This window comes from Mus musculus, chromosome 13, assembly GCF_000001635.26.
Source record: "Mus musculus strain C57BL/6J chromosome 13, GRCm38.p6 C57BL/6J".
Taxonomy (NCBI): Eukaryota; Metazoa; Chordata; class Mammalia; order Rodentia; family Muridae; genus Mus; species Mus musculus.
In genome coordinates this window covers 47,132,132-47,142,378 of record NC_000079.6, presented here as the reverse complement: position 1 = coordinate 47,142,378, position 10,247 = coordinate 47,132,132, and the positions used below count along the sequence as shown (strand labels likewise).

At 43.6% G+C, this 10,247-nt stretch overlaps 1 protein-coding gene across 1 annotated transcript in view; it reads right to left on the bottom strand.

The window, feature by feature from the left end:
• Rnf144b (ring finger protein 144B) overlaps positions 1-10,247 on the bottom strand; it is a 125,272-nt gene that overhangs the window by 105,613 nt on the left and 9,412 nt on the right. The window lies entirely within an intron of this gene.

Genomic DNA, 10,247 nt, shown 5'->3' with positions numbered 1-10,247 from the left:
GTAGAGTCGGGAGGACCAGAAAGTCAAGGTCGACCTCTGCCCATAATGAGTTTGAGGCCAGTCTGGGCTACAGAAGACCTAGCCTCAAAATGATGATGATGAGGAGGAGGAGCAGGAGGAGGAGCAGGAGGAGGAGGAGGAGGAGGAGGAGCAGCAGCCATGGATTTTGTCATATGCATATATACAGTCCCAGTTACTCAAGGGCTGACTGAGGTAAGAAGATCACTAGAGCTCGTGGCCAGCATGGACAACAGGACTCGATCTCATGAAGAGAGAGGGAAAGTGGAAAAGGAGTTGGAGGAAGGGAAGAAACATAATGCACACCATATATACATATGTAGGCATCTTTTAAACTATTTGTAATATTTGTTTATTTAATGGATATGTATGTGTGTGTGTGTGTTAGTTTGGGTTTTACCGCTGTGAACAAACACCATGACCAAGTCAACTCTTATAAGGACAACATTTAATTGGGGCTGGCTTACAGGTTCAGGGGTTCAGTTCATTATCATCAAGGTGGGAAGCATGGCAGCATCCAGGCAGGCATGGTGCAGGAGGAGCTGAGAGTTCTACATCTTCATCTGAAGGCTGCTAGCAGAATACTGGCTTCCAGAAAGCTAGGATGAGGGTCTTAAAGTCCACACCCACAGTGACACACAAGGCCACACCTACTCCAACAAGGTCACACCTCCGAATAGTGCCACTCTCAGGGCCAAGCATATTCAAACCACCATAGTGTATATATTATTCGTATGTGTGATATATATGCATATATGTATACATATACATATGCCTGCAAAAACCATATTGTCAGACCGCTCCCCACCCCACCCCCCGCCAGGTACTGGAGTTCCTGGATACAGTTGTGAGCCTCCGTGTGGCTGCTGTGAGCCAAACCCCAGTCCTCTACAACAGCAGCAAGGGCTCACGACTACTGAGCCGTCTCTCCAGCCCTGACCTTTTATTGTTTAGTTAAAAAAAGAAACACTACTTAGAAGTGACATAAAATTCTGCTTGCAAATAATTGAACCAACTGGTCACAAGATCAGCAACAGTGGAATTACAAGGTGGGAAATGGAGAACAGAATAAAAAACAAAAACCAAAAAAAAAAAAAACTAAGTATACCTTTCCTGATTGAATACACAGCAGGTAATAAAGGGCATACATTTTAATCCCCAAATGAACAGCAATTAAAAACAAAAAACAAAACCCTGTTGCTAAGAGTCAAGAACCAGCTTGAGGTATCCTTGAGTAGTAGAACACTTAGCAGGCATGTCATCCCAACAGCACACACACACGCACACACGCACACGCACACGCACACACACACACACACACACACACACACACACACATTAAGATCACCTTTAGGAGCTAGAAAGATGGCACAGTAGTTAAGAACATTTGTCGCTCTTGCAGAAGACCTGAGTTTTATACCCAGCACCCATGTCATGTAGCTCACAACCACCTGCAACTCTAGCTCTGAGGGAGCTGATGGCTTCTTCTGGCTTCCTAAGGCACTTTCATTTACATACACGTATGTAGAAACACAAATAAAGTAAATCCTGGTGAGGAGCTCATTAAAGGTATTGCTCAACTGATGACCTCAGCAGCTCCCATGAGTTTCCTAGTTTATAAAGTTTCTCATTTATAAAATAATGTATGAGCCCAGATATGTCTGATTTTTTTTTTCTCTTTAGAAAAATTCTCATGATTCCTAAGCTAGCCTGAAAGAACTACTACGAACTTGAGGATAACGTGAACCATGGGGTCATTCTGAGGGCTGGAATCACAGGCATGTGCCACCGTGCCCTGATTATACGTGTGGTGATGAAAATCAAACCCAGGGCAAGATGCAGGGTAATGCCCTCTACTAACTGAGCGCAACATCTGAGAGTCCCTGTAATCTAATACAAGCCATACGCCTTAGTCACTGTTCTATTGCTGTGAAGAAACACCATGACCACAGCAACTCTTAAAAAGGAAAGCATTTCATTAAAGCTTGCTTACAATTTCAGAAGTTGAGTCCATGATAGGCTTGTGGGTAAGCAAGGCAGACAACAGAGAGAAAGAGAAAGAGACAGGGGGTCTGGCTTGAGTTTTTTGAAACCCTTAAAGCCCACTATGAGTGACATACTCCTTCCAACAAGGACACCCTTTCTAATCCCTCTCAAGCACTGCCACTTCCTAATAACCAAGCATTCAAGTATATAAGCCTTCTAGGGGACATTCCTATTCAAACCACCACATTATACTTCCTGGACCCCACAGGCGTGTAGACATTATCAATGCAAAAAAAAAAAATGCATTCAGTCCAATTTCAAAGGCCCCATAGTCTATCACAGCCTTAACACTATTTAAAAGTCTGAAGCCCAAATTCTCTTCTGAGATTCTTGGCAGTCTCTTAACTGTACTATCCTATAAAGTCAAAAGCAGATCACAGACTCCCAGCATACAATGGCACACCATACACATTACCTTCCCAAAAGGTGGGAAGGGAGCAGGGTGAGGAAATACTGAATCAAAGCCAAGACCAAAACCCAGCAGGTCAAACTCCAGATCCTGCATCTCCATCATCTCCATATCTGCTGTCAAAGCCCTCGTCAGAACTCCAATTCATTCCAACTTTGCTGACCAAAATACACTTCTCTTGGGCTGTTTAGCAGCTTTTCCTCAGCAGGTATCCCATGGCTCTGACATCTGCAACAGCTTGTGGGGACTCCGAGGCAACCCAGGCCTCGTGGTCAAAGCTTTACTCAAAAGACTTTCTTGTATTCTCTACGCTAAAGCCAGAGCTGTGTGGATGGAGCTGCCAAGTCCTCCCGCTTGCCGGGGCTGGGACCTGGCACCTGGTACAGATAGGTTTTCACCAGCTTTCTCTTTTCTGTGATTTCCTTTGCCGATTGAGCTTTTCTTTCATTCCTTTTCACCAGATAGAATCTTAGCTGGGTGGGGTCTCGCCCTGAGTTTACCACTCCTTTTATTGAATTTAGCACTGGGCTTTTCTTTAAACTTTTTAATTTTCTTGAGCACTGGACTTGACTTTACAACATTTTCTGATGCTCCTTTTCTCCCCACACTTCGTACTTTCCTTGCTTGTCTTGCTCCTTTTTATTACACATCTGCAAAGACTAACCTCTAATGACCATAGGACAGAGTCAGTGTTAGACTCTCTTGAAGTATCCTCTGCCAATGCTGTTAGTCCAGATGTCTTAAAATTAGCCCCAGGCAGATATTTTTGGACAAGGGCAGAAAGCAGCCACATTCTCCCCCAAAACATCACAAGAACAGTCTCTAGGCCACTTACTAATACTCTTCTCCTCTGAAACCTGGGCTGCCACGATCTACATTATTCTCAGCACCACTGTCTTCCCTATTCCTACTAGTATGGCCCATTTTCTCAAGTCCCAAAGTCCAAATTCTGATAACAAGAAGCATGGTCAGGCTTGTCACAGCAATGTCCCGGTCTCTGGTACCAACTTCTATCTTAGTCGGTGTTCTATTGCTGTGAAGAGATCATGACCATGACAACTCTTACAAAGGGAAGCATTTAAATGGAGCGTGCTTACATTGTTAGTGGCAGGAAGCATGGCAGCATGTAGGCAGAGAAGGAGCTGAGGGTTCGATCTCTGGATCTGCAGAGAAACACTAGGCCTGGATTGAGGTTTTTGAAATCCCAAAACCCACTCCAGTGACACACTTCCTCCAACAAGGCCACATCTTCTAATCCTTCTCAAGTAGTGCCACTCCCTAATGACCATGCATTCAAATATATGAGCCTACAGGGTCTTTCTTATTCATATCACCACACTGTAGCCTTGGCATATGAAGTTAGGCTAAATTCAGGAGGATTCTACAGTGGTTGCATTTGCAATTCTAAATTGAGATTTCTTTTCCCTTAAAATATAGGACAACAAAAACACTTGCAACATTCAAATATAGGAGCGTTCATTTCAAAACACTTTACAAAAGGAGTGAGTCTTAGTGATAAGAGTTTTTGTTTTGCTTTATTTTAATTATGTTTAAGAGTCACCAAAGCAGGGGCTGGAGAGATGGCTCAGCAGTTAAGAGCACTGACTGTTCTTCTGAAGGTCCTGAGTTCAAATCCCAGCAACCACATGGTGGCTCACAACCATCCAAAATGACGTCTGACTCCCTCTTCTGGTGTGTCTGAGGACAGCTACAGTGTACTTACATATAACAATAAGTAAATCTTTAAAAAAAAAAAAAAGGAAAAAAAGTTACCAAAGCAGAAACTCTCCCTTTGTTCAACGCACTGTGGTATACACTTTGCCCAAGGCTTGATCCAAGATTCTTATACCAACAGATGGGAGGACTCTCACTAATTAAAGCAAACGATTTCTCCTCACTCTGGATCTGTCTATTCCTAACTAACTGTTGGGGTTTGAATGTGAAGTGGTCCCCATAGGTTGATATATTTGAACATTTGGTGGCCAGAGGGTAGCGTTGTTTCTGGAAGGTTGTGGAGTCTTTAGAAGATGAAACCTCTCTGGAAGAAGTGAGTCTCCACAGGAGAGCCTTGCAGTTGGCTCCATTTCCTGGCTGTTCTCTGCCTCCTGACTGTGGATACAGTGTGATCTTACCTCAGGCTCCTGCCTCCATGCTCCCCCTCCATGATAGACTGTATCCACTCAAATCCTGAGCCAAACTTACCCCTCCTGAAATGCTTCTAGTCAGGTATTTGCTCATAGCCACGAGAAAAGTAGCTAGCATGCTATGTTTGGATGCACAAATTCCAAATTTACTTCTCTCTTCTCATACCGGTCTCTTCTGTTATGGCTTCATATAATGTTAAATTCTATGAGGCAAAAACATAGCATTATCTGTTTTTCTTACAAAAAAGAACACAGAGCATCTTACCCCAACAAGGTCATTCTTACTTATCGCTTGAGATAGGACAGCTCAAATATTCCTAATAATGTGGGCTTAATAGGAAACATTGTTTGTGTGTTTTCTACAACATGGGGAAATAGTGTATTTTCCTCTTTGACAATGGACAATGTGAAATTGGAAACACGGTCCCCTTGAGAAGGGCATCCAGGCTGTGCCTGCAGCTCAGTGGTTAGGGTGCTGGCCTAGTGTGGAGGAGGGTCTGAGTTTCATCCTCAGCTCTACGCAGTAAAAAACAAGTGAATAAATATAAACGCAACAAGTTTCTCCTTACCTTCTAATAAAAGGAAGAATTTATAGCAAGTCACTTAGGCCCAAAATACTTTATTTAAATAATAAGCAATTATTCTGCTAGGAAAGATAGATTTGATGTCAGATAAATAAGTAAAGTGCCCTGATTAGTTAGTAGTCAACTGAGGTAGACACTGGAAGGCACATTGGGTAACTAAGTTCCTTTCTCCTCCACAAATGGTACTTGTCCCTTCCTACCGCTTAAAGTAAGGAAAAAATATTCTTGCTTTTCAGTTGCCCACTTTAAAAGGCCACATGAAGAGGTAAGCCTTTATATTTGCATATGCCTTAAGGTTTATCGACTCTGTCGCAAAGATCTGATTTTAAAAGTCATTAGACACATTCAAGGGCAGAAGATGATGCAAAGCCATAAATTATATATACTGTTTGTTATTTCAGAAACTGTGAACATAACTTAGTGGGTCTTTAGAAATTCTTCTCCTGCTTGTCTACGCCTTTTTTCCACAAACACTGAACAGGCCAGCACTGGACCCAGAGACCCTCCTAACTGCAAGCTGTTTGCAGCTAACTCAGATCATTATAACTGAAAGGGCCTCTTACAGGATCTAAACCCGAAGCACAGTGTAGGGCATTGTCCATTCATCCACATTATAGAAAAACACAAGTTTGTTTTGAAAATAAAGGTCTGCCTAAAACCCCAAGCCATTAAGTCAAAAACAAAATTATAGCCTGATAGTGGTAAAAGAGGAGTTTGGAAAGAACTGGGGAAACGAGACCATTTAGGCTTACATTTTCCAACTACCTATGTTAGCCAAGGTAGCCTTAAATTAGAGGCATTTTTCTTCCTTCCAGGAAAACTGTCTCGTTCATACAATTAGAGGGTTAGCCTAGAGAAGTGAATCCTAACCAGAAGAGTATGTCAGATTACCTAAGGGACTTTACCAAACGTGCATGCCTATCCATTCGGCAGACTTACTAAGCCAGAAGGCTTCAGGAAGGAGTTTGAACATATTCCACAGAGGGGTTCTGAAGCCTCTAAAAATCATTTTAATCTCTGAGTGTCCACGTTAATAGATGAACCCAAGGAGGAAAAGAATCTGTAGCATTAAATACACAAGGCTCTGAAGCCAATAATAATTTATTGATTGTGTGGCGGTCTTGTGGTAAGACAGAATCACATGTGGTCTCCATCTTGCCTTACAGCTGCTGGGAAAGCTTCAATAGATTTGTAGTTCACAAATAGTCCTGTGTAGAAAGGAGAACGGGCTCTGGCCGGTTTCCATTAATGCTCCTTCATAGCTTTCCTGGCAGCGTTTCTCTGTGTATGAGTTGCCTCTTACACTTGCAGTCAAGGTTCCCCCGGCTCACATAGAATCCATTAAAGCTCGGCTGGTAACAGATCAGGACAGCTCAGGGTTCTACCATGTCTTTCTGTGAAAATGTCGATTTTTAGAAACTCTGAGTCCAGCATGAAAAGCACATGGCTTAGTCTAGTTCAGTGGTTCTCAATCTTCCTGATGCTGTGACACTTCGATCTAACTTCTCATGTTGTAGGGACCCTCCAACCATAAAATGGTTTTGTTGCTACTGCATAACTGTGGTTTTGCTACTGTTATGAATCATAATGTAAACTGATACACAGGATATGTGACCCCAAATGTATCGCGACCCCCAGGTTGGGAGCCACTGGTCTAGCTTATTGACTTGTTGGTCTTTCCTATGTCTATTTGTTTATGTAATTTTAATTACGTTCATTTTTAGGTGGTAATTAATTTTGGTAAATATGCATTTTAAACTTCTAAACTATAAATTAAGGTTAGAAATAAAAGTATTAAACTGAATTACAGAACAAAAGGCTATCGTTTTTATACTCACTAAGCCAATGGGCTAAAACACCAACTGACCGAAGCTAAAGCTATGATTAGATCACTGACTCATGGTAATTAACAAGCCAGGAACATGTAAGGATAAGGTATAAGAAAACTTGGAACTAAACTTATCTGTCAGCACTATCTTCTAGCTGCATAATTCCAGTAGGCTATTTTTAAAAAGTATTTATGTTGAGAAGATATATGAGATTCACAGCCAGTGGGACTCAGTAACTTAAATATGTAAGTTTGCTCCGTGATGACTCATTTCACTTGTCAACTTGGCTATGAGGAGGGTGCCTCCATAGGATCTGAAGTGAGAAGGAAAGGCCCCCGGGGATGGGGGTGACGTCACCTCATGAGTAGGGATGCTGAAACTCAACAGAAGGCAAGAAAGGAGAGCCAGCCCAGCATTACTCTTTCTGGTCCACCTAGAAGTGAGCAAGCAGCCTTCCACCCACCGCCACGGACAGGAGCTGTCCCTCGAACCATGCCGCAGCATCAAATGTTTTCTCCTTTACGCTGTTTCTTGTGAGGCCTTTGGGCAAAGAAAGGAGGAAGGCGACTAATATAACCTCTGATGTTAATCTAGAGATTCAATATAGTCTGGATAAAAACAACAGGTCACGAGATCAAGTCAAAGACTTTTAGGGGGTACGCCCAGCTGAGCTGATGTGAGGAGCCTACCTGGATCCATCCCAAACCAGTCTCTACTACTACAGCTAAGTCCTGAACAGAATAAAGGAACCACTTCTCATCAAAGGCTGGGCCAGAAGCTCGGAAGGGGAATCCCCAGAGGGAGAGAAGAACTTCAAAGAAAACTCGCAAAGTTGATTAGGAACTAAAGTCCAAAGGGATGCCTAGTGATAGGATGTTGACTTGGGGCATAGGGCTTATCTGCCAAACGGATGTAGAATTAATCCCTATGTAAAAATTGGGAGGTAAAAGTAAACTAATAATAATAAAAACAGTAAAAAAATAAAATCAGGAAGGGGGAGAGGATTAAAGAATCCTTCTTTGTCTGTTAAGAGAAATTGGACAAAGCATCCCGCTCAGCCTGGGCTAGAACTGCTGCTAAGAAAATGGGGACAGAAGGCTGTGCAGTGTGTAAGAAAGTCTTCGAAGGTACTCTCAACTCTAAGGCTGGAAACTAAGGAAGCAGGGAGGCCTTGACAAATATAACAGAACTCGGAACAGTGTCATAAAAACACACCCTCCACTCCCCGACGCAGGGTGCAGGAGCTCCTTGTGAGAAGAGAGAATTAACGCATAAGACAAGAGGGAGAATTTGCACTACTGAAAACTGTTGGTAGGGAACCCATAATGTTAGTGCTTTTAGAACTGAGCAGCGTGTGCCCCATAGTCCCGGTGCTAGGGCGGGAAACAGCAAGATCACAGGTCTGAGGCTGCCCTGGACCGTGAAGTAAGGTTCTGTCTCATAAAACTGAGCATACTGGCTGTCGGAGTTAGGGTGATTGCTATTACTGTGATGAGGCGCCATGGCCCAAAGCACCTTAGGAGGAAAGGTTTATTTCACCCACCCTTTCATATGATAGCTCACCATCAAAAGCAGTGAGGGCAGGAACACAATCAGGACCAGAGCTCAGAGGAGGAGGCAGGAGCTGATGCAGAGGCCATGGAGGGATGCTGCTCACTGGCTTGCTCATCATGGCTTGCTGGCCCTGCTTTCCATATAAGTTAGGACCACCAGCCCATGGATGACACCATCCACAACGGGCTGGGCCCCGCTGCATCAACTGCTAACTAAGGAAAGCCTGACAGCATCATCTTCTGGAGGTGTTTTCTCAGTTGAAGTTCCCTCCTCTCTGATGACTCTAGCTTGTGTCAAGCTGACATTAAACTGGCCGGCACAAGAGCCCATGTCATTAATCCCAGCACTTAGGAGGCATAAGGAAGCCGTTCTTTGTGAGACTGAGGCCAGCCTGGTCTATATAGTGAGTGCCAAGCCAGTCAGATCTGCCTGTTTCTCTGACCCTGGGTCTCAACAAAACAAAACAGAAACAGAAAGCAAGGCTAGTAAGATGAGTGGAAAAAGGGGCTTGCCGCCAAGATATGCAACCCCAGCCCTCGAGAGGGGAAGACAGGGGATCCCCAGAACACGTGGGTACCGCAAGCTCCGGGCTCACTCAGAGATGTGTCAACACATAAGGTGGAGAGCAACAGAGGAACACCTTGGGTGCCAACCTCCCACCTCCACACACATCGTCCCACACATACACGTGCAAATCCATGCAAATACACACACACATCTATACACACAAAAAGAGAGGAACATTTTCCACTGGTAAAAATCAACAGTAGCAGATGTTTGTTATCTAACACCTAAGGACTTACTATCAGTCCCAATCCAGCACACCCTCTCCTACCTACACTTCGAGACTTGCAGAAAGCATTTAAAGGGGCACTACCGCAAACAGCATTGCTCTCGGGATCCTAAGGGCACAGCAAAGGCTTCCTCTAGGACTAGAAACCCTGAGTCAGGTTTCTGTGCCAAGTGACTGACTTTCTTCCACCCTTTCCGGACTCTAACCTCCTGCTGGACCCAAAATTCTATGTCTGTGGAGTAAGTCGGTACACTTGTTCTCTGCCGCTGAAAATACTTCTGTGTGCATCACACACACGGTTTTCAGTATGTAGGAACATGTGGATAAAGATGATGCTTGGATTGTCCCGTTACTCATGTGCCATCAAAGACTTGGATTGGACAGCACTGAAAAGCTGAGAAGATGATCCAGGAGCTAAGAATTTAAAGCCATTGTAAAATCTCCAGATGCCAAAAGACAAATCCATTAACATTGCTTGTTCTAGACTTTGTTGGTCACAGGCTCTATCCCTACTGTTTCCCGGGGAACACACTTCTTCCTAAAATTGATCAGTGGCAGGCTAGACGTGGCAAACCATTCGTCTCAGTCCTTTATCGCTTCTGAGGTTCCCTGGAAGCAGAAGACGCGAGCTGTCTTGTGTGCTTATTACATAGAGGCAACATGTCAGATTGTTTCTCCAGCTGCAGAACAGACTGCAAAGCTCATTCTAAAATTACCTAACACATATTTAAATCAATCGATTAAAATGCTCCTAGCATTGTCTTAAAGAAACAAAAACAAAAACCGCAGACTGGAGAGATGGCTCTAACTGCTCTTCCAGAGGTCCTGAGTTCAATTCCCAGCAACCACAGGGTGGTTCATAACCATCTG